This window comes from Ranitomeya imitator, chromosome 2 (assembly GCF_032444005.1).
Source record: "Ranitomeya imitator isolate aRanImi1 chromosome 2, aRanImi1.pri, whole genome shotgun sequence".
In the NCBI taxonomy this organism is placed as follows: Eukaryota; Metazoa; Chordata; class Amphibia; order Anura; family Dendrobatidae; genus Ranitomeya; species Ranitomeya imitator.
Window position 1 is genome coordinate 609872164 of NC_091283.1, and position 25248 is coordinate 609897411.

General features: G+C 44.2%; 1 long non-coding RNA gene across 1 annotated transcript in view; it reads left to right on the plus strand.

Annotated features, from left to right (window-relative positions):
- Positions 1 to 10630, plus strand: part of LOC138665187 (uncharacterized) — a 103189-nt gene extending 92559 nt beyond the window's left edge. Inside the window, exon 5 of the long non-coding RNA XR_011318430.1 lies at positions 10179 to 10630. This is a non-coding gene — a long non-coding RNA (uncharacterized lncRNA). The remainder of the gene's footprint in view (positions 1 to 10178) is intronic.
- The last annotated feature ends 14618 nt before the right edge of the window (positions 10631 to 25248 follow it).

Here is a 25248-nt window from a genome sequence, read left to right on the forward strand (position 1 = left end):
GGAGATAGAACTAAATTCCTGAGTTTCAAAAATAATTGTAAACTATTTCTGGCTTTGAAACCTCGCTCCTCTGGTGACCCAGTTCAACAAGTTAGGATCATTATTTCTTTTTTACGTGGCGACCCTCAGGACTGGGCATTTTCTCTTGCGTCAGGAGATCCTGCATTAAGTAATATCGATGCGTTTTTCCTGGCGCTTCGATTGCTGTACGATGAACCTAATTCAGTGGATCAGGCAGAGAAAAATTTCCTGACTCTGTGTCAGGGTCAGGATGAGATAGAGGTATATTGTCAGAAATTTAGAAAGTGGTCCGTACTCACTCAATGGAATGAAGGTGCGCTTGCAGCTATTTTCAGAAAGGGTCTCTCTGAAGCCCTTAAGGATGTCATGGTGGGATTTCCTATGCCTGCTGGTCTGAATGAGTCTATGTCTTTGGCCATTCAGATCGGTCGACGCTTGCGTGAGCGTAAATCTGTGCACCATTTGGCGGTATTATCTGAGCATAAACCTGAGCCTATGCAGTGCGATAGGACTTTGACCAGAGTTGAACGGCAAGAACACAGACGTCTGAATGGGCTGTGTTTCTACTGTGGTGATTCCACTCATGCCATCTCTGATTGTCCTAAGCGCACTAAGCGGTTCGCTAGGTCTGCCACCATTGGTACGGTACAGTCAAAATTTCTTTTGTCTGTTACCTTGATCTGCTCTTTGTCATCATATTCTGTTATGGCATTTGTGGACTCAGGCGCTGCTCTGAATTTGATGGACTTGGAGTATGCTAGGCGTTGTGGGTTTTTCTTGGAGCCCTTGCAGTGTCCTATTTCATTGAGAGGAATTGATGCTACGCCTTTGGCCAAGAGTAAGCCTCAGTACTGGACCCAGCTGACCATGTGCATGGCTCCTGCACATCAGGAGGTTATTCGCTTTCTGGTGTTGCATAATCTGCATGGGGTTGCCATGGCTACAAGTCCATAATCCAGTATTAGATTGGAAATCCATGTCTGTGTCCAGCTGGGGTTGTCAGGGGGTACATGGTGATGTCCCATTTCTGTCTATTTCGTCATCCACCCCTTCTGAGGTTCCAGAGTTCTTGTCTGATTACCGGGATGTATTTGATGAGCCCAAGTCCCATACCCTACCTCCGCATAGGGATTGTGATTGTGCTATCGATTTGATTCCTGGTAGTAAATTCCCAAAAGGTCGACTGTTTAATTTATCTGTGCCTGAGCACGCCGCTATGCGGAGTTATGTGAAGGAGTCCTTGGAGAAGGGGCATATTCGCCCGTCATCGTCGCCATTAGGAGCAGGGTTCTTTTTTGTGGCCAAGAAGGATGGTTCGCTGAGACCTTGTATAGATTACCGCCTTCTAAATAAGATCACGGTTAAATTTCAGTACCCCTTGCCGTTGTTATCTGATTTGTTTGCTCGGATTAAGGGGGCTAGTTGGTTCACCAAGATAGATCTTCGTGGTGCGTATAATCTTGTGCGTATTAAGCGAGGTGATGAATGGAAAACTGCATTTAATACGCCCGAGGGCCATTTTGAGTATCTAGTAATGCCTTTCGGACTTGACAATGCTCCATCAGTGTTTCAGTCCTTTGTGCATGACATCTTTCGAGAGTACCTGGATAAATTCCTGATTGTGTACTTGGATGACATTTTGATCTTCTCGGATGATTGGGAGTCTCATGTGAAGCAGGTCAGAACGGTATTTCAGGTCCTGCGTGCTAATTCTTTGTTTGTGAAGGGATCAAAGTGTCTCTTTGGTGTTCAGAAGGTTTCATTTTTGGGGTTCATCTTTTCCCCGTCTACTATCGAGATGGATCCTGTTAAGGTCCAAGCCATCCATGATTGGACTCAGCCAACATCTCTGAAAAGTCTGCAAAAGTTCCTGGGCTTTGCTAATTTTTATCGTTGCTTCATCTGCAATTTTTCTAGTATTGCTAAACCCATGACCGATTTGACCAAGAAGGGTGCTGATGTGGTCAATTGGTCTTCTGCTGCTGTGGAAGCTTTTCAAGAGTTGAAGCGTCGTTTTTCTTCTGCCCCTGTGTTGTGTCAACCAGATGTTTCGCTTCCATTCCAGGTCGAGGTTGATGCTTCTGAGATTGGAGCAGGGGCTGTTTTGTCGCAGAGAAGTTCTGATTGCTCGGTGATGAAACCATGCGCCTTCTTTTCCAGGAAGTTTTTGCCTGCTGAGCGAAATTATGATGTTGGTAATCGAGAGTTGCTGGCCATGAAGTGGGCATTCGAGGAGTGGCGTCATTGGCTTGAAGGAGCTAAGCATCGCGTGGTGGTCTTGACTGATCATAAGAACTTGACTTATCTCGAGTCTGCCAAGCGGTTGAATCCTAGACAGGCTCGTTGGTCGCTGTTTTTTGCCCGTTTTGACTTTGTGATTTCGTACCTTCCGGGCTCTAAAAATGTGAAGGCGGATGCTCTGTCTAGGAGTTTTGTGCCCGACTCTCCGGGTTTATCTGAGCCGGCGGGTATTCTCAAAGAGGGAGTAATTGTGTCTGCCATCTCCCCTGATTTGCGGCGAGTGCTGCAAAAATTTCAGGCTAATAAACCTGATCGTTGTCCAGCGGAGAGACTGTTTGTCCCTGATAGGTGGACCAATAAAGTTATCTCTGAGGTTCATTGTTCGGTGTTGGCTGGTCATCCTGGAATCTTTGGTACCAGAGAGTTAGTGGCTAGATCCTTTTGGTGGCCGCCTGTCGCGGGATGTGCGTGCGTCCTGTGGGATTTGTGCTCGGGCTAAGCCCTGCTGTTCTCGTGCCAGTGGGTTGCTTTTGCCCTTGCCGGTCCCGAAGAGGCCTTGGACACATATCTCTATGGATTTTATTTCAGATCTTCCCGCCTCTCAAAAGATGTCAGTCATTTGGGTGGTCTGTGATCGCTTCTCTAAGATGGTCCATTTGGTACCCTTGTCTAAATTACCTTCCTCCTCTGATTTGGTGCCATTGTTCTTCCAGCATGTGGTTTGTTTACATGGCATTCCAGAGAATATCGTTTCTGACAGAGGTTCCCAGTTTGTTTCGAGGTTTTGGCGAGCCTTTTGTGCTAGGATGGGCATTGACTTGTCTTTTTCCTCGGCTTTCCATCCTCAGACTAATGGCCAGACCGAACGAACCAATCAGACCTTGGAAACATATCTGAGATGCTTTGTTTCTGCTGATCAGGATGACTGGGTGTCCTTTTTGCCTTTGGCTGAGTTCGCCCTTAATAATCGGGCCAGCTCGGCTACCTTGGTTTCGCCGTTTTTCTGCAACTCTGGGTTCCATCCTCGTTTCTCTTCAGGGCAGGTTGAGTCTTTGGACTGTCCTGGTGTGGATACTGTGGTGGACAGGTTGCAGCAGATTTGGACTCATGTAGTGGACAATTTGACCTTGTCCCAGGAGAAGGCTCAACGTTTCGCTAATCGCAGACGCTGTGTGGGTCCCCGACTTCGTGTTGGGGATTTGGTTTGGTTATCTTCTCGTCATATTCCTATGAAGGTTTCCTCTCCTAAGTTTAAACCTCGTTTCATTGGTCCGTATGGGATTTCTGAGGTTCTTAACCCTGTGTCTTTTCGTCTGACCCTTCCAGATTCTTTTTCCATACATAACGTATTCATTGTTGCGGAGATACGTGGCACCTATGGTTCCATCTGTTGATCCTCCTGCCCCGGTTTTGGTGGAGGGGGAGTTGGAGTATATTGTGGAGAAGATTTTGGATTCTCGTGTTTCAAGACGGAAACTCCAGTATCTGGTTAAGTGGAAGGGTTATGCTCAGGAAGATAATTCCTGGGTCTTTGCCTCTGATGTCCATGCTCCCGATCTTGTTCGTGCCTTTCATATGGCTCATCCTGGTCGTCCTGGGGGCTCTGGTGAGGGTTCGGTGACCCCTCCTTAAGGGGGGGGTACTGTTGTAAATTCTGTGGAAGAGCTCCCTCCTGTGGTCACAAGTGGTACTTCGGCTGATTCTCTCTGTGAGCTTCCGTTGGTGGAGGAGAGTGGTACTGTGGCTTCTGAGTTTCTTTCCTCAGGTGATGTGGTGAAGTCGTTAGGTGCTTCTCTATTTAACTCCACCTAGTTCTTTGATCCTGGCCTCCAGTCAATGTTCTAGTATTGGACCTGTTTCCTCCTGGATCGTTCCTGTGGCCTGCTGCTCTGCATAGCTAAGTTCCGCTTTTGCTATTTTGTTTGCTGTTTTTTTTTCTGTCCAGCTTGCTTATTTGTTGTTTTTTGCTTGCTGGAAGCTCTGGGACGCAGAGGGTGTACCTCCGTGTCGTTAGTTCGGTACGGAGGGTCTTTTTGCCCCCTTTGCGTGGTTTTTTGTAGGGTTTTGTGTTGACCGCAAAGTTACCTTTCCTATCCTCGCTCTGTTCAGAAAGTCGGGCCTCACTTTGCTAAATCTATTTCATCTCTACGTTTGTCTTTTCATCTTAACTCACAGTCATTATATGTGGGGCTGCATTTTCCTTTGGGGTATTTCTCTGAGGCAAGGTAGGCTTATTTTCTATCTTCAGGCTAGCTACTTTCTCAGGCTGTGCCGAGTTGCATAGCGTTAGGTGCAATCCACGGCTGCCTCTAGTGTGGTTGGAGAGGATTAGGGATTGCGGTCAGCAGAGTTCCCACCTCTCAGAGCTCGTTCTATGTTTTTGGGTTATTGTCAGATCACTGTATGTGCTCTGACTTCTATGTCCATTGTGGTACAGAATTACCTTATCATAACACATTAATGGATTATCGCCGGAAAGGTGAGTATAACTTTGCTTTTTTATTTTTGTGGAATAAATTGGTAAAATTGGGTCGTGGAGTTTTTTTTTTTTCTTCAAATAAAGGACTATTTATTACATTTGACTTTATGGTTAGTTATGGGGGTGTCTTATAGATTTATTTAAGTGTCATAAAGATTTAATTGTTTTGTTTTTCAAATAAACTCATAGATTGTATTGTGTCTCAGGGCTCAATGAATCACTGAAATCAATCTTAACCCCTTTCTGCCAATGGACTTACTATTCCGTCCATGTGGGGTGGGCCCTACTTCCCAAAGACGGAATAGTACGTCCAGGGCGATCGGCCGCGCTCTCGGGGGGAGCGCGGCCGATTGCGGCCGGGTGTCAACTACCTATCGCAGCTGACATCCGGCACTATGTGCCAGGAGCGGTCACGGACCGCCCCCGGCACATTAACCCCCGACACACCGCGATTAAACATGATCGCGGTGTGCCGGCGGTGCAGGGAAGCATCGCGCAGGGAGGGGGCTCCCTGCGGGTTTCCCTGAGACCCCCGCAGCAACGCGATGTGATCGCGTTGCTGCGAGGGTCTCCTACCTCCCTCCATGCTCCAGGCCCAGATCCAAGATGGCCGCGGCATCCGGGTCCTGCAGGGAGGGAGGTAGCTTACCATGGGCCTGCTCAGAGCAGGCGCTTGGTAAGCCTGCAGGGCTCTGAGACAGATCGGTGATCTGAGAGTGCTGTGCAAACTGTCAGATCACCAATCTGTGATGTTCCCCCCTGGGACAAAGTAAAAAAGTAAAAAAAAAAAATTTCCAAATGTGTAAGAAAAAAAACAAAACCCTGAATAATGAAAAAAAAAAAAAAAATATTATTCCCATAAATACATTTCTTTATCTGAATTAAAAAAAACAATAAAAGTACACATATTTATTATCGCCGCGTCCGTAACGACCCGACCTATAAAACTGGCCCAGTAGTTAACCCCTTCAGTAAACACCGTAAGAAAAAAAAAAAACAAGGCAAAAAACAACGCTTTATTATCATACCGCCGAACAAAAAGTGGAATAACACACGATCAAAAAGACGGATAACCATGGTACCACTCAAAGCATCATCTTGTCCCGCAAAAAACAAGCCGCCACACAGCATCATCAGCAAAAAAATAAAAAAGTTATAGTCCTCAGAATAAAGCGATGCAAAAATAATTATTTTTTCTATAAAATAGTTTTTATCGTATAAAAGCGCCAAAACATAAAAAAATGATATAAATGAGGTATCACTGTAATCGTTCTGACCCGAAGAATAAAACTGCTTTATCAAACACAGAATGGTATAAACGCCTCCCCCAAAAGAAATTCATGAATAGCTGGTTTTTGGTCATTCTGCCTCACAAAAATCGGAATAAAAAGCGATCAAAAAATGTCACATGCCCGAAAATGTTACCAGTGAAAACGACAACTCGTCCCGCAAAAAACAAGACCTCACATGACTTTGTGGACTCAAATATGGAAACATTATAGCTCTCAAAATGTCGTAACACAAAAAATATTTTTTGCAATAAAAAGCGTCTTTCAGTGTGTGACGGCTGCCAATCATAAAAATTCGCTAAAAAACCCGCTATAAAAGTAAATCAAACCCCCCTTCATCATCCCCTTAGGGAAAAATTAAAAAATTTTAAAAATGTATTTATTTCCATTTTCCCATTAGGGCTAGGGTTAGGGTTAGGGCTAGGGTTAGGGCTAGGGTTAGGGTTAAGGCTACAGTTAGTGTTAAGGCTACAGTTAGGGTTAGAGTTTGGATTACATTTACGGTTGGAAATAGGGTTGGGATTAGGGTTTGTGGTGTGTCTGGATTAGAGGTGTGGTTAGGGTTACCGTTGGAATTAGGGTTAGGGGTGTGTTTGGATTAGGGTTTCAGTTATAATTGTGGGGTTTCCACTGTTTAGACACATCAGGGGCTCTCCAAACGCGACTTGGCGTCCGATCTCAATTCCAGCCAATTCTGCGTTGAAAAAGTAAAACAGTGCTCCTTCCCTTCCGAGCTCTCCCATGTGCCCAAACAGGAGTTTACCCCAACATATGGGGTATCAGCGTACTCAGGACAAATTGGACAACAACTTTTGGGGTCCAATTTCTCCTGTTACCCTTGGGAAAATACAAAACTGGGGGCTAAAAAATAATTTTTGTGGGAAAAAAAAAGATTTTTTATTTTCACAGCTCTGCGTTATAAACTGTAGTGAAACACTTGGGGGCTCAAAGTTCTCACAACACATCTAGATAAGTTCGTGGGGGGGTCTAGTTTCCAATATGGGGTCACTTGTGGGGGGTTTCTACTGTTTAGGTACATTAGGGGCTCTGCAAACGCAATGTGACGCCTGCAGACCATTCCATCTAAGTCTGGCACTCCTTCCCTTCCGAGCCCTCCCATGCGCCCAAACGATGGTTCCTCCCCCCACATATAGGGTATCAGCGCACTCAGGACAAATTACACAACAACTTTTGTTTTATTTTTACGGCTCTGCATTATAAACTTCTCTGAAGCTCTTGGTGGGTCAAAGTGCTCACCACACATCTAAGTTCCTTAGGGGGTCTACTTTCCAAAATGGTGTCAATTGTGGGGGGTTTCAATGTTTAGGCACATCAGTGGCTCTCCAAATGCAACATGGCGTCCCATTTCAATTCCTGTCAATTTTGCATTGAAAAGTCAAACGGCGCTCCTTCCCTTCCGAGCTCTCCCATGCGCCCAAACAGTGGTTTACCCCCACATATGGGGTATCAGAGTACTCAGGACAAATTGTGCAACAACTTTTGTGGTCCAATTTCTTCTCTTACCATTGGGAAAATAAAAAATTGGGGGCGAAAAGATTTTTTGTGAAAAAAAATGATTTTTATTTTTACGGTTCTGCATTATAAACTTCTGTGAAGCACTTGGTGGGTCAAAGTGCTCACCACACCTCTAGATAAGTTCCTTAGGGGGTCTATTTTCCAAAATGGTGTCACTTGTGGGGGGTTTCAATGTTTAGGCACATCAGTGGCTCTCCAAACGCAACATGGCGTCCCATCTCAATTCCAGTCAATTTTGCATTGAAAAGTCAAATGGCGCTCCTTCGCTTCCGAGCTCTGTCATGTGCCCAAACAGTGGTTTACCTCCACTTATTGGGTATCGTCGTACTCAGGACAAATTGTACAACAACTTTTGGGGTCCATTTTCTCCTGTTACCCTTGGTAAAATAAAACAAATTGGAGCTGAAGTAAATTTTTTGTGTAAAAAAGTTAAATGTTCATTTTTATTTAAACATTCCAAAAATTCCTGTGAAACACCTGAAGGGTCAATAAACTTCTTGAATGTGGTTTTGAGAACCTTGAGGGGTGCAGTTTTTAAAATGGTGTCACACTTGGGTATTTTCTATCATATAGACCCCTCAAAATGACTTCAAATGAGATGTGGTCCCTAACACAAAATGGTGTTGTAAAAATGAGAAATTGCTGGTCAAATTTAACCCTTATAACTCCCTTACACAACAAAATTCACACTAGTGAATTAATGTCCACCATCAAATATAGAACCAATATCAAAGTGAACATAAAGCAAAGATAACAAAATTAATAAAAAAAAGTATAATTTTATTGAAAAAATAAATAAAAATAAAAAATACACAAAGTAAAAACAACCTACAATACTACACAAAATTATAAAGAATATATTGAATGAGGAGACTAGATCCACATAGTCTAAGAGATACTAGAAAAAAAACATAACCCTCCAAAGTGCAAAAATAGATGGCACCAGATAGGCCATCTACCTCAATAAAGTGCATATGCATACATAGTAAGTGGTCTAGCCTAGGCCAAACAAGTGCATAAAACTCTGGAAAAATACTAGTACCAGTGTAAAGATGATCTGGTGCCATCAATTTTTGCACTTTGGAGGGTTATGTTTTTTTCTAGTATCTCTTAGACTATGTGGATCTGGTCTCCTCATTCAATATAGTATTTATAATTTTGTGTAGTATTGTAGGTTGTTTTTCCTTTGTGTATTTTTTATTTTTATTTATTTTTTCAATAAAATTATACTTTATTAATTTTGTTATCATTGCGTTATGTTCACTTTGATATTGGTTCTATATTCCTTATAACTCCCTAACAAAAATATTTTGGTTCCAAAATTGTGCTGATGTAACGTAGACATGTGGGAAATGTTACTTATTAAGTATTTTGTGTGACGTATCTCTGTGATTTAATTACACAAAAATTAAAAGTTGGAAAATTGCGAAATTTTCAAAATTTTCGCCAAATTTCCATTTTTTTCACAAATAAACGCAGATAATATCAAATAAATTTTACCACTATCATGAAGTACAATATGTCACGAGAAAACATTGTCAGAATCACCGGGATCCGTTGAAGTCTTCCAGAGTTATAACCTCATAAAGGGACAGTTGTCAGAATTGTAAAAATTGGCCTGGTCCATAACATGCAAACCACCCTTGGGGGTAAAGGGGTTAAACACATGTGATAATTAGTTTTCCAGGTGACTCTAATTAAAGTAAAACTACTTAACAATTATGTTCCACATTATTAAGCAGGCCACAGTTTTCAAGTAACATGGGAAAGAATAAGGTTCTCTCTGCTGCCGAAAAGCATCAAATAGTGCAATGCCTTGGTCAAGGGATGAAAACATGAGATATTTCCCAAAAACTTAAGCGTGATCATCGTACTGTTAAGAGATTTGTGGCTGATTTTGAGCACAGACGTGTTCGTGGTGATAAAGGCATAATGAGGAAGGTTTCTGCCAGGATTAAGAGAGCAGCTGCTAAAAAGCCATTACAAACCAGCAAACAGATATTTGAAGCTGCTGGTGCCTCTGGAGTCCCTCGAACCTCAAGGTGTAGGATCCTTCAAAGGCCATGATCAGACACAGCGAGATACGGCCGAGTCTCGCTGGTTAAAACCAAGCTCTGGCACCGGCACTCCAGAGCGGAGCGTGCGGCCGCATAGCAATACATGGAGCTGCACGCTCCGCTCTGGAGTGCCGGTGCCAGAGCTTGCTTTTAACCAGCGAGACTCGGCAGTATCTCGCTGTAGTGTGATCCTGGCCAAAGGCTTGCTTTGGTTCATAAACCTGCTATTCGGCCACCCCTAAACAGTGTACACAAGCAGAAACGGTTGCAGTGGGCCCAGATATACATGAAGTCTAATTTTCAAACAGTCTTGTTTACTGATGAGTGTCGAGCAACCCTGGATGGTCCAGATGGATGGAGTAGTGGATGGTTGGTGGATGGCCACCATGTCCCAACAAGGCTGCAATGTCAGCAAGGAGGTGGAGAAGTCATGTTTTGGGCCGGAATCATGGGGAAACAGCTCGGAGGGCCCTTTAAGGTTCTTGAAAATGTGTAAATGACCTCTGCAAAGTATATAGAGTTTCTGACTGACAACTTTCTTCCATGGTCTAAAAGCAGAAACGTGCCTTCAGGAGCAAAATCATCTTCATGCATGACAATGCACCATCTCATGCTGCAAAGAATACCTCTGAGTCATTGACTGCTGTGGGCATAAAAGGAGATAAACTCATGATGTGGCCACCATCTTCCCCAGACTTCAACCATACAGAGAACCTTTGGAGTATCATCAAGCAAAAGATCTATGAGGGTGGGAGTCAGTTTACATCAAAACAGCGGCTATGGGAGGCTATTCTGACTTCATGCAAATAAATACAAGCAGAAACTCTCCAAAAACTCACAAGTTCAATGGATGCAAGAATTGTGAAGGTGATATCAAAGAAGGGGTCTTATGTTAACATGTAACTTGGCATGTTAGGATGTTTTGGAGTTAAATAGCTTTTTGTTCAGTGAATGTGACCTAATAATGCTGCAGATTCCACAAATGAGCATTTTCAGTTCTTTAATGGGAACCTGTCACCCCGAAAATCGCGGGTGAGGTAAGCCCACCGGCATCAGGGGCTTATCTACAGCATTCTATAATACTGTAGATAAGTCCCCGATGTTACCTGAAAGAGGAGAAAAAGACGTTAGATTATACTCACCCAGGGGCGGTCCCGCTGCTGGTCCGGTCGGATGGGCGTCTCTGGTCCGCTGTGGCGCCTCCCATCTTCATTCCAAGACGTCCTCTTCTGATCTTCAGCCACGGCTCTGGCACAGGCATACTTTGTCTGCCCTGTTGAGGGCAGAACAAAGTACTGCAGTGCGCAGGCGCCGGAAAGGTCAGAGAGGCCCGGTGCCTGCGCACTGCAGTACTTTGCTCTGCCCTCAACAGGGCAAAGTACGCCTGCGCCGGAGCTGTGGCTGAAGATCAGAAGAGGACGTCTTGGAATGAAGATGGGAGGCGCCGCAGCGGACCAGAGACGCCCATCCGACCGGACCAGCAGCGGGACCACCCCTGGGTGAGTATAATCTAACGTCTTTTTCTCCTCTTTCAGGTAACATTGGGGGCTTATCTACAGCATTACAGAATGCTGTAGATAAGCCCCTGATGCCGGTGGGCTTACTTCACCCGCGATTTTCGGGGTGACAGGTTCCCTTTAAAACATATCAAATGTTTAGAAATTCTACTGTGTCTAATAATTTGGAACAGTGTATTTTGAGGTTTTTTTCATTTTGGAGATTATGCTGTTATCGTTGGGAGGTTTCTTCAATAAAATTCGATGTATAATCTAACGGGTGATGACTTTTATTAGACTGTCATTTGCACCGACCATTTAGGAAAATCCGAGAAAAATATAATTTGCATAATAATTTGGAACACGGTGTAGACTCCAAAGTATACCTAATATTTTACTCAAAATCAAGGTGAAAGCATGTGAAGAAAAACTGGTTTCGGTACCAGTCTAATATACAGTATTTAAGAACTCTCTAGATTTTCATGCTTTTGTAATTTGCCATTCACTCTGTGTGCGGTTGTTCATCAGCATTCTACTACAGGTACTAGTACTTTATTTTGCTAATTTTACAGAAAACATAGTGCTTGACATTGTGCAATAGATTGCAGAGAACAAGAAAAAGTACAGATAACCCGTTTAAAATTACTACAAGAATTTTGCAATAATTTTAAACTGAAGAATTTTGTAATAATTTTAAACGGGTTATCTGTTTTCCTTTTTCTGGTTGTCTTGCATTCATGTCTTTGAGTATACCTGTTGCTTTTGATTCTCTTAAGGGCCATGTGGCCTTTAAATTTTGTGTTATAATACCCATTTGCCATTGACAAAATCACTGCGATTTGATTTTCAAAGGGGAGTTTAAAAAATGATATTCAAACTCTATTTATTGTGGAGAGCAACAAGGCCCATTTCTCTGATTTGCAACATGTGCTTTGATTAAAATATACTGTAGTAGAGTGTTAATTCATAGCTTTGGCTTATACAGGGTTAAAAAAAAAACATCTGCGCTGTAGAGGAAGTACATTTGTTATGGCAGCCCGGGTTATGTAATAAGTTCTTGGGAGGATGCTTAAATGCTTCCTTAAGGAAGTGAGTCTTAATAATCAGACATATAGATAACAGCAACCCCTGAACTACAGATAAACCAGACTTGACGTTAGCAAATGAAGCCAGACTCGAGACATTACAACACCCGTAATTTGGTATGATCACTAAGGGTCCGCTGTTGTTTTTAGCATGTCTGTGTGTTTGTGGTTAACGTGTCCATAGGTAAGTGAATAGATCATAATATGGCACCATATTATGATCTATTCTCTTACCTATGGACACGTTAACCATGACCAATATGTGGTTGAACTTTCAGCAAAATGTCTGTCTCTGCCTCTAGCTCCTCCATAGAACTTTATGAGTAGCAGCTGTCATCTCCTATCTAAGTAATGGGAACGACTGTATTCACCCAAAATACATTTCACCTGTGAAAAGTGAGAATGAAAGTTCAGTTCTAGGAGGATATAAAAGCAGATTTTTTTGATAAGATATATTACAAAATTGTTCATTTTCATGTGTATTTTTTATTATATAAAAATTAAAAACTCTTTAAATTACAACTAATTAGCAATTTTTGTTTTGCATATGAACTAAAAGCATTAAGGTTACTACTATAATTTTATAGGAATGTGTGTCCGATGTACATATTCGTAAACTGCTGTCTTGTTGTTTATTTTAATCTTGACTACGTTTTGCCTCATTCTGTCCTGGTGCCAAAATGGCTGCTGATGAAGGTGCATGTTATCAGACCCATCCATCAGTGGCTTCCCATAACTGTACATAGGAAGGGAAACTAGTGCATACACAGTGTTAGACCCTGTCTCCGGTACATGTGGTGACAGTTTTCAGACGTACCGAAGACACGTACACACGTAGACCCATTCAAATGAATGGGTCTGTGCACATGTCAGTGTGTTTCCACAGCCTGTGTGTCTGTGGGCAAAACCCGCTGACATGTCCATTTTTTGCTGTCAGCATGGACAGCAAAACGTTCCGCACAGTTACACGCGGAGAACACACATTGATGTCCTCCGTGTGATACGCATCGGCACCTGGGAAGAAGCGCTACAGTAAGCACTGTTCCCCGGCGGCTGGTGCTGTTATCATTCTCCCATGCTCTGCCGGCGAGCAGGAGAATGATGAGCTTAATATTAAAGGGACTGTTACCCCAATCATCCGACACCTGCTGCCGCTAATAACAGTGACAGTAGATGATCGGGGTATTCCACAGGAAATGAATGCAAAAGCAGATATGGGTTCCCTCACTAAGATACAACTTTACCCCATACACAGGAAAACACCCTGGTGTATACTTCTAATGTCCTAACATTATTATCCAGATCTATACACTGGCATTTATTTGACTGAACAAATGGTTACATGGCGGAAATCTTTCAATGGAAGACATATGCAACCATATATATCCAAAGAAAAAGGTAGCTGGTAGCACTCACTTAGAAGGATGAATCATGCACATTCAAAATCTCCAAGGAACCCATATGGATGTGTACCAGCATATAGATAAGTAGACCGCATCCAATCCAATCCAGGGTAATCAATTCTATAAGGTAATGTTTATTTCACATTCAAAAGAACAACATTTCGACCTGTTATAGGTCTTCATAAATTCATACAACAGGTCGAAAAGTTGATCACTTGATGGCGGAATAAACTTTTCTTTTTGCAATTGATCACCCTGGATTAGGTGCTGTCTACTTTTCTATATACAACTGTATAAGAACATACATTGACATTGCCATCTCCGTGTGCGGTTCCACCATTATTCCAAAGCAACATGCCCGCTGCCTTGGGGTCATCCTTGATTCCGAGCTTTCATTCACCCCCCACATCCGATCACTGGCTCGCTCTTCTTATCTGCACCTCAAAAGCATTTCTAGAATTCGCCCTTTTCTTACTTTCGACTCTGCAAAAATTCTTACTGTCTCACTTATTCATTCTCGTCTGGACTATTGTAACTCTCAACTAATCAGCCTCCCTCTTACCAAACTCTCCCCGCTCCAATCTGTCCTGAATGGTGCAGCCAGGATCATATTCCTCACCAACCGTTACACCGATGCCTCTACCTTGTGCCAGTCATTACACTGGCTACTCATCCACTCAAGAATCCAGTACAAAACTACTACCCTCATCCACAAAGCACTCCATGGCTCAGCACCACCCTACATCTCCTCTCTAATAATAATAATAATCTTTATTTTTATATAGCGCTAACATATTCCGTAGCGCTTTACAGTTTGCACACATTATCATCACTGTCCCTGATGGGGCTCACAATCTAGAATCCCTATCAGTATGTCTTTGGAATGTGGGAGGAAACCGGAGTGCCCGGAGGAAACCCACGCAAACACGGAGAGAACATACAAACTCTTTGCAGATGTTGTCCTGGGTGGGATTAGAACCCAGGACCCCAGCGCTGCAAGGCTGCAGTGCTAACCACTGCGCCACCGTGCTGCCTCTGGTCTCAGTCTACCACCCTTCCCGTGCCCTCCGCTCCACTAATGACCTGAGGTTAGCATCCTCAATAATCAGAACCTCCCACTCCCGTCTCCAAAACTTTACACGTGCTGCGCCGATTCTTTGGAATGCACTACCTAGGTTAATACAATTAATCCCCAATCCCCACAGTTTTAAGCGTGCCCTAAAAACTCATTTGTTCAGACTGGCCTACCGCCTCAATGCATTAACCTAACTAACTATCCCTGTGTGGCCTATTAAAAAAAAAAAAAAAACAACATAATCAGGTTCCTCACATCATGTTCTCATACACTTTATGCAGTTAATAGCCCTCTGTTTCTGTACGGTTACATATTTAGGCAGTTATCTGGTTTATGCAGCTTTACATGAACACCCGAGCCTTACACTATGGCCGGTCCGAATAACTAAAGCAATTGTTACCATCCACCTCTCGTGTCTCCCCTTTTCCTATAGATTGTAAGCTTGCGAGCAGGGCCCTCATTCCTCCTGGTATCTGTTTTGAACTGTGATCTCTGTTATGCTGTAATGCCTATTGTCTGTACAAGTCCCCTCTATAAGTTGTAAAGCACTGCGGAATATGTTGGCGCTATATAAATAAAAATTATTATTATTATTATTATACATATGCATACATATTGTTAGGACTGGCGGAACGCACTGAGTAAAAGGTGAGACGTTATTAGGTGCGTTCGCTGTCCGGGGTCCACTGTGCAGGTGAGAACCTGCTGCTAGCAAATGGCAGCGCTATATGGCGGTGGAAGCAATACATTGCAGTACAGAAAGCCACCAGCTCTCTACACAGCAATAGCAACCAGCTGACAGCCAATCACAGGCCGGCAGCTGATGTCAGCGCACATGTCGCCGGTGAATGATGTCACTGTTATGTGCCGGCGCATCCACACCTCAAATAAATAAGGGAGAGGGCCCCGCCTGGACCGCATACAGGTAAGCAGAATTTTTTTAACTTTTTTTTTAACTTTATTTTTGTACTAAAGACACAGGATGGGAGCTCATATGGGGGCAGGATGGGAGCTCATATTGGTCAGGATGGGAGCTCATATGAGGCAGGATGGGAGGCCGATATGGGGCAGGATGGGAGCTCATATGGTGGCCGGATGGGAGCTCATATGGAGAAGGATGGGAGCTCATATGGTGGCCGGATGGGAGCTCATATTGAGAAGGATGGGAGCTCATATGTGCAGGATGGGAGCTCATATGGGGGCAGAATGGGAGCTCATATGAGGGCAGGATGGGAGCTCATATGAGGGCAGGATGGGAGCTCATATGGGGACAATATGAGAGCTCATTTGGGGACAGGATAGGAGCGAGCTCATATGGGAGCTCATGGAGCAGGAGGAAAGCTCATATGGGGGCAGGATGGGAGCTAATATGGGTACAGGATGGGAGCTCATATGGGGGCAGGATTGGAGGTCAAATGGGGGCAGGATTGGAGGTCAAATGGGGGCAGGATGGGAGCTCATATGGTGGCCGGATGGGAGCTCATATGGAGCAGGATGGGAGCTCATATGGGCTGGATGGAAGCTCATATGAGGGCAGAATGGGAGCTCATATGAGGGCAGGATGGGAGCTAATATGGGGACAGGATGGGAGCTAATATGGGGACAGGATGGGAGCTAATATGGGGACAGGATGGGAGCTCACATAAGGGCAGGAAGGGAGCTCATATGGGGCAGGATTGGAGCTCATATGGGGACAGGATGGGAGCTCATATGGTCGCAGGATGGGAGCTCATATGGGGCAGGATGGGAGTCGTGGGGGAAGGATGGGAGCTCATATGGGGTAGGATGGGAGAACAAATGGCTGAAGCCAGAAATGAGACACAAGGGCAGGATGGGGAGTGTTATCACTGTAGGGGCTAATTAAGGGATATTATTACTGCATTGACATATTTTATTTTGGAGGATACTGTTTTCAACGGGAGGGTCCTGATACTGTACAGAGCGACACTATGTTGCCTTTTTTTTTTTTTCATCTGGTGTAGTATAGAAGTTGGGAAAAAAAATAAGTAATGTGCTCTGCAAGTGGTGCTGTAGATAACTGTGTTATTTCCTGCAGAGATGAGTCCTGGCTGGAAGAAGTAATGGCGGTCTGTGCTGGATGACGAAGAAAAGCGAAGATTGAGGACTTCACCGAGAGACGTCCCTGGTGAGTTAGTGTATTACACTTACACACAGTATACACTGTAAATTATATACAGAGCTCCTGTGTATAATGTCACTTGTGATCCCAGTATTATCTGTACACTGACACTATATACAGAGCTCCTGTGTATAATGTCACTGGTGGTCACTATTACCTGTACACTGACATTATATACAGAGCGCCTGTGTATAATGTCACTGGTGGTCACTGTATTACCTGTACACTGACATTATATACAGAGCTCCTGTGTATAATGTCACTGGTGATTGCTGTATTACTTGTGCACTAACATTATACACAGGAGCTCTTTATATAATGTCACTGATGATCACTGTATTACCTGTACACTAACATTATATACAGAGCTCCTGTGTTTAATGTCACTGGTGATCACCGTATTACCTGTACTCAGACACTGTATTCTAAGTTCAGATCTCCTGTGTATAATGGCACTTATGGTAATATTAGCATCCTGATCTTTTACGAATGATCAGTATTGCAGTATTCGGTCACTATGTGGTGGCAATATGTGATCTGGTCATGGTGTGGTGGTATTTGTTCCTTGTATGTGGTATTATTGGTCACCATGTGGTGGTAATATGTGATTCGATCATGGTGGCATTTGTCCCTTGCATGTGATATTATTGGTAATTTTAAAAATTGAAAAATAAATAAAAATATATCTACATTGTATTGGATATTTTAACAATTTTTCGAAAAGTTACAGTAGAGTAGAGCCCAGCCAAAAGAGTCTAAAAAGCTGCTGGCTATGCATGTGATCTGGTGATGGAACTGTTAATGTTTGATTGGTGGAATATGGTGCAGAAGTGGAGTTTTCCAATAGAGGGCAGTGGGACTGTGGAAGGTTCGAGGGGTGGAGGCAGAGCTAGGGTGGAGCCAGGGCGGAGTCTCAAGGGGGCCTCAAAAATGTTACCAGTTTGGGGCCCCGAAATTCCTAGTGGTAGCCCTGCCAATGGCAAACTTCATAGAACAAAAAAAAAAAAAAAACCTAAAAAAAAAATCAATATAAAAGTAGTGGACAACCTCTTTAAACCCCCATTCATATAAGCACAGGTAATGAATGATGGCTCATGGGAATATACAGCTGAGCAAAAATCAATGTAAAAAAAGCCTGCTCACTGTAACATTTGCAGTCCAGTATGCAGAGAACAACGTTCTGACCAAACGTGAAAACTTGGGTTCCAGCTTCTGCCATATCGCATTCGAAACATATTGCCTTTGTGCTTCCTGGCCCCTAAACTCATACTGTATGTGACTTTGACTTTTAACTCAATAAAGTTGGATAGATTTTTTGCCAGAAGTTAGAACACACTGTTTTTTCCTAATATACAGTGCAGCTGATCATCATTAATATGATCTTCAGATACAGTATGTTGGTAAGTGAGAAGATGTCACAAGATGATTGAATGTGAAATTTCCTTTAAAGGCTGGTAAGCGGTAAGCATGGCATTCATCAATAGGGTTGAGCGACTTTTACTTTTTTAGGGTCCAGTCGGGTTTCGCGAAACCCGACTATCTCAAAAGTCGAGTCAAGTGGAATCGGCCGATTATCGCGAAAAGTCGGGGATCGACCGAAACCCAATGCAAGTCAATGGGGAAGCACAGTCGGCAGTGAGTGGAAGCCAGGAAAACACCTACAGTGCCCATTTTAACGGCAAAAACATCCATTCTTGTTACAGAAGCTTGTCAATCTTAATTTACCTTATAATAGTTAGGCATTGGAAATTGGGGGTTATTTGGCTAAAGTTGTGGGGGGTAGGGCTGGTTCAAGTATTTAGTGGGCCCAGGAAACGTGGACCACGTCACGGCAGTGGAGCAGGGAGAGGTAAGTATTTCAACTTTGCAAGTGCTGTGATCCTAAGTAAGCAAGGGGGCCCACTCGTTCGCATTGGCTTTGGCACAGGGCCCCTCAAAGTACGGCGGTGTGTTTGCACGGGGGGGGGGCGCCTCCCACCGGCAGCGACTCTTTTGCGTGCTATGATGGGCCCTGTGCCAGTGACGTCACCAACGAGTATTCCACCCCTCACCTGATGAAGGAACCTGCACTTTCATCTGCACCTTCCTCTTTGTCCCCGTGTAAGGTGGTGGAAGTGGAACCTGACTTTCAGCAGGGTCACATTCTGGCTGTGTAGCGTGCAAGGGGAATGTAGCGGTCTGGGTCAATGTACCAGCAGACTCATCTAGCACTGGCTGGGCAATGGGCAGGATGAGGAGGAAACACAGATATAGGCCCAGATAATAAAGTGGGCTAAATGCAGTTCAAAATTTGTAACAGGACTAACCAGGTGGCATTGCTTTGTTCAGTGGAGGACAACTGTAATGACAGGCTGACACAGTGAGTAGGCCCAAATCAATAAGTAGGCTAAATGCAGTTAAAAATTGGTAACAGTAGTAAACAGGCAGCACTGCTTTGTTCAGTGGAGAAGAGCAAGGAGCGGCAGACACCGTTATTAGGGCCAACAAAACTAGTAGGCCAAATGCAGTGTTATATTAAAAACTATTTAACGAGAGCCTGAAGATAGAAGCTCAGGAAAGGCAACCTGGAGAACACCTTGGAGCGGCAGACACCGTTTGTAGAACCAAACCAAAGTTGTAGCCCCAATGCAGTTTTCAAATTCCAATAGGCTGAACACCTGACAATTGTAGCTCAGCTTTTTAAAGAGGTGGACAGCTGTATTGAGTGGCGCAGACAGACACTGGTAGTAGGCCTTACACCACAAAGTTGGCTCGATGTAGGTTGAAAAAAAGGTTATAGGGGTACACGGGCAGCATTGGTTTGGTCAGCTGAGGACAATTGGCAGGAGGGACCGCAGACACACTTACTAGGCCTTAAATTAAAAAAGTTGGCTCGATGCAGGTTTAATCATGTTGCAGGGGTGTACAGGCAGCATTGGTGTGGTCAGCGGAGGAGTATTGGAAGGAGGGACCGCAGACAGACTAACTAGGCCTAAAATAAAAAAAGTTGGCTCTATGCAGGTTTAAATTGGTTCCACGGGTACACAGGCAGCATTGGTGTGGTCAGCGGAGGACAATTGGAAGGAGTGTCTGACACAGTTAGTACTCCAAAATAATAAATAGCTGTTTATGTCTCGCAAAAAAAAAAACAGGTACAGGGGTGGGCTCCTCTGCTCACTTTCAGACATTGTTATTTGGCGCCAAGCATCTACTGGTGTAAATGTAGGACATGGCCCCTGAATATTTTAACTAGCATCATACATGTCAACAAATTGGTATTGTCAGTGCCAGGCATTGAAGGATTTCACCGCATAGACTAAACAGTGGTGGAGCAGTGAGATAATTTTGCAAGTGGTAGAGCACTGTTTGAGCTCGGGGGGGGGGGGGGGGGAGAACACTCTCTCGTGGCGGCGGTACTGGCCCAGGGCCCCTCACGTTACAACGGTGTGTCTGACGTTGGGTGCGCACCACCACCGCCAGAGACACTTCATTGTACTGAGGGACCCAGTGCCATCGCCCAAAAGTGGGCACACCCACCTCTTCAGACAAACGGCACTCTCACGGGTGCTTGCGTCAAGTGGTGACCACGGCCCGTGGGGGGAGTCAGCCCATTTAGGGATATGTAAACATGTCGTATGCTGGACATACAGCAGCTGCAAATTGAGAAAGTGGAACAGTCAGTAAGAACAGTCCAAAAGCAAGACCTTTTTACAGGAAAGCTAGGCGTCAGCCGGGAAAGGTGGGGCAAAATAATTAGAAATCCATAAGTGGTTCATTTTAATGAAGGTTAGATCATCAACATTTTGGGTAGCCAGACGAATCCTTTTTTCGGTCAGTATTGAACCAGCAGCACTGAATACTCTTTCTGATAGCACACTAGCTGCTGGGCAAGCAAGCTCCTGCAATGCATATTCGGCCAACTCAGGCCAGGTGTCTATTTTGGATGCCCAGTAATCAAATAAAAATGACGAGTGAGGGAGAACATCGATAAGGGAGGAAAAATTGTTAGTAACCATACTGGACAAATGTTGTCTCCTGTCACTTTGAATTGATGCTGCAGTACCTGTCCTGTCTGCGGTCATTGCGAAATCACTCCACAACATGGTCAGAAAACCCCTCTGTCCAACGCCACTTCTGATTTGTGCACCACTAACACCTCTGCCCTGTTGCCCCCTGCAGCTCGTGTGAGAACCATCACCGGTGCTGTGTGCTGGGAATGCCTGAATCAAACGGTCTACAAGAGTTGCTTGTTTGGTTGCCAATATTTGTTCAAGGTTCTCATGTGGCATGATATTTTGCAATTTCCCTTTATAGCGTGGATCCAGGAGGCAGGCCAACCAGTAATCTTCATCGGTGATCATTTTTATAATGCGGGGGTCCCTTTTTAGGATACGCAAGGCATAATCCGCCATGTGGGCCAATGTTCCAGTTGTCAATTTACTGCTTGTGCTGGGTTGAGGAGCACTTTTGGGCAAATCAACGTCACTTGTCTCCCTCAAAAACCCTGAACCTGGCCTTGCAATGCCACCAATTTGTATTGCCCCCTGAGAAGCTTCCTCATCCAAAAAATATTCACCCCATCATCCTCCTCATCTTCGCCCGCCACCTCGTCTAGTAGACTTCCCTGACCAGACAATGGCTGACTGTCATCAAGGCTTCCCTCGTCCTCGGCTGCAGACGCCTGCTCCTTTATGTGCATCAAACTTTGCATCAGCAGACGCATTAGGGGGATGCTCATGCTTATTATGGCGTTGTCTGCACTAACCAGCCGTGTGCATTGCTCAAAACACTGAAGGACTTGACACACGTCTTGTAGCTTTGCCCACTGCACACCTGACAACTCCATGTCTGCCATCCAACTGCCTGCCCATGTATGGGTATCCTCCCACAAATACATAACAGCACGCCTCTGTTCGCACAGCCTCTGAAGCATGTGCAGTGTGGAGTTCCACCTTTTTGAAAAATAATCCCAAAGACATTCTTCCTACAACAATACCATGCATGAAGTAGCATTAATGCTAAATTGCATATTATAAAGGGCAGAGCGACTCAAATATATATAATACAGGAGAAAAAAAAACGAGTCAGAAGCTCATAATATACAAACGTACACAAAACTTTTATTAAATATCCATATACATAAAACTAGAACTGTTAGTGTGCCAGTGCATACAGTTCTTGGAGCAATCAATGATGTTTATAACAATATGAGGTATATGACAAAAATTCCAAATAAGTGAGTGCCGGTAGGTCCCGCCTGCACAATTGGGCCAGCACAATATAGCAAAGAATACCAAATCAAAGTGCCATATATTTATAAAAATATCACAGCAGTAGCAATAAGTTTAAAGCCTATCTGTATGCTGGTAGCACAAATGGTTAAATATGGAAGCACATTATACATCCCTGTGAATGCCAACCACTCTTATTAGCTCCTAATAGAGCCTGCATAGCATGCTGAAAAAGCTGAGAGCAATAGTGGAGTTAAAGGCTACCATATATCCCTGTGGACTCCAACCACTTCCACCTACTCCCAGATAGGTCAGCATGTGCACATACCAGACTTGTCAAATCATGCCAGCTACTGATGCAAGAAACATGAATAAAAAAATGGCACTGCAGTTAAACATAGTATTTACCCATAGCGTGTTAGGCAGGTGTCCCGGGACTCACTCCCCAACGCACGTTTCGGTGCGAGTCCACCTTCTTCATGGGGCGTGGCTTTGGAGGCAACTCATCCCACCCTAAATACCTGGCATGTGTGGTCACATGGTACAAGCGATCCAATCGTAGTGATCGCATCAGCGCAAGTGCTCAGCATAGGTGCAGCAAAGTACCGTATATGCATGAATAGAAGCAACGATACAATGAGATCAGTGCAGCAAAGTACCGTATATACATGAATAGAAACAACCATCCCCAGGCATTAGATATAATGTGTCAGCATAGGTGCAGCAAAGTACCGTATATGCATGAATAGAAGCAACCATACCGTATGTGCATGAATAGAAACAGCCATACAATGAGATCAGTGCCATAAAGGCACAAGGAGAGCCCAATGTCAGGCAAAATGCCAGACATAACAGATAAAAAAATAAAAACATGCCCACACATCCGTCTGCAACGCAAGACAGGTCACATGAAGCGGCTGGCGCCAAACCGCCACCATGCACCAAATCAAGCAGGGCAGATGGAAGGGGTACAATGAGCCGTGAATACAAAAATATACCTTTCTTTTTTGATCGCCATTGTATAGAAAGCCATAATAATAACTATACTGAAATATCCCAAGAAAAGGGACATCGCAGCAATATCACTAGATACACTTCAGTTGACAAAATGCTGATCATCAGTACTTTAGATTATCAAAGAAGTGGTTAAATAAAGTCCATATTGAAGTTCAAAGCATCCCGATAGATATTAGACTAGATGTATTCAGGAACCACTCTTCATATCCATCAACGTCCAGGTAATCTGCCGGGTATGGGGATACATCTTGAAAAGGGCATGTAACAGATGTTGAAACATATATGCTATATATGATTGATCACTAAAGAAATAAGAATAAAAAACATAAATGTCAAAACATAATAAAAATGATTAAAAAAAGCCAAAAAGCCATTAAAAGACATACAACAGCAGAAGGCAGGATAATCTCAGGGAAAACACAAAGAGACAGCTACTATCTCATAAAGCGCATGTGAGTAATGGTCAGAGGAATGAAGCAAACCCCTGTGATTCATTGAGACCGTGGGGGGACATAGTGCCCAAGATGGTAATCCATCTGCATTCTTTTTGGGCAAGTAAGCGTTTAATGTCCCCACCACGGATCCCCAGTTGGATGTGCTGAATCCCTCTGACCAGAAAGGATTTCGGATCACATTGGTGGAAATTTCGAAAGTGCCTAGGTATGGTCTTTAGCAAAGTTTGGTCAGTGACTGATGCCGCTGCAAGTATGTCACGCACGTGCTCACGAGTGCGTGTTTTGAGCTGGCGTGACGTTAGCCCTATATAGATTTTATTGCAGTCACACCTAGCGTAATAGATCACCTGTGCAGTTGCACAGGTGATATGCTGTCTGATATTAAAGTTACGTGTTCCATCCGATGAGGTAAATGTGTTTGTTCTTAAAATATTCTTACAAGCTACACATCTACCACAGGGAAAGCACCCCTGTGGCGGTCCTCGGGAATTAAAGGGGCTTTTGATATCTGGTATGTAGTGACTTCTTACCAGCATATCTCCCAAATTCTGGCTGCGTCTTGCTGTCATTAGTGGATCCCTAGGTAAGTATTTTGACAGTATTGGATCCTTCTGTAACACGTTCCAATGCCGTTTTAGGCTCTCCCTCATCTGCATCCACTGACCATTATAGGTGGATATGAATCTAACTTGGTCATCACCTTTTTTGGTTTTTAGTTGGCCATGTAAAAGGGTGGAGCGGCTACTCCTCTTTGCCCGCACATATCCCCGCTTGATGCAATGTTCACTGTACCCACGCATCCGAAACCTGTCACGTAAATCCGTCGCCTGAGCCTCAAATCTTTCCTCAGACGAGCAAATACATCTCATTCTGAGGAATTGGCCCATTGGGATGGCCCTAATGGTGGCTGTAGGATGGCCCAAACTCGCATGTAACAAAGCATTGACCGAGGTGGGCTTACGGTATACGTCAGTCTGCAACTGCAAGTGTTCATCCACCAATATTTTGACATCCAGAAAGTCCACCTCGGTCCTGCTGTATGTATATGTCAATTTGATATTATACATATTGGAGTTCAGGCCATCCATAAAATCACGGAGCTGCTGTTTGCTGCCCCGCCACACAATAAAAATGTCATCGATATAGCGTAGCCAGCACTGCACATGGTCCGCAGCCTGAACGCCCTCTCCCCCAAAAATCTCCCTCTCCCAAAATCCTAGGAAGAGATTGGCGAAAGAGGGCGCACAGGCCGCCCCCATGGCAGTGCCGCACCGCTGTAGATAGAATACATCGCGAAAGACAAAGAAATTGTGGGTCAGGATGTACTGGAGCAGCTCCAGGATAAGCTCACACATAGGGCCATCCCAGTTGCTGTTATCAAGAAAAAACCGACAGGCTTGAAGACCGTCACTGTGTCGGATGCATGTGTACAGTGATTCGATATCTGCCGTCACAAATAACATATCCGAATCCAGGGGCATACCGTCAATTCTGGACAGAACATCCATTGTGTCCCGTGCGTACGACACAATGGATGTTCCACCTTTGTTGCAAAGTCGATGATTAGGTGATGCTGGGGAAGCTTCAAAGATCGCTGATGGTTCTGCATACCGCTGGAGTGTACGGGTGAACGGCGGATGTGCGAGCAAAGTCTTCGCACCTTCAGGAGCAGGTCAGGTAACCCGGGATAACTTTTCAGGAAGCAGTGCACCACCAGGTTTAAGGTGTGCGCCAGGCAAGGAAT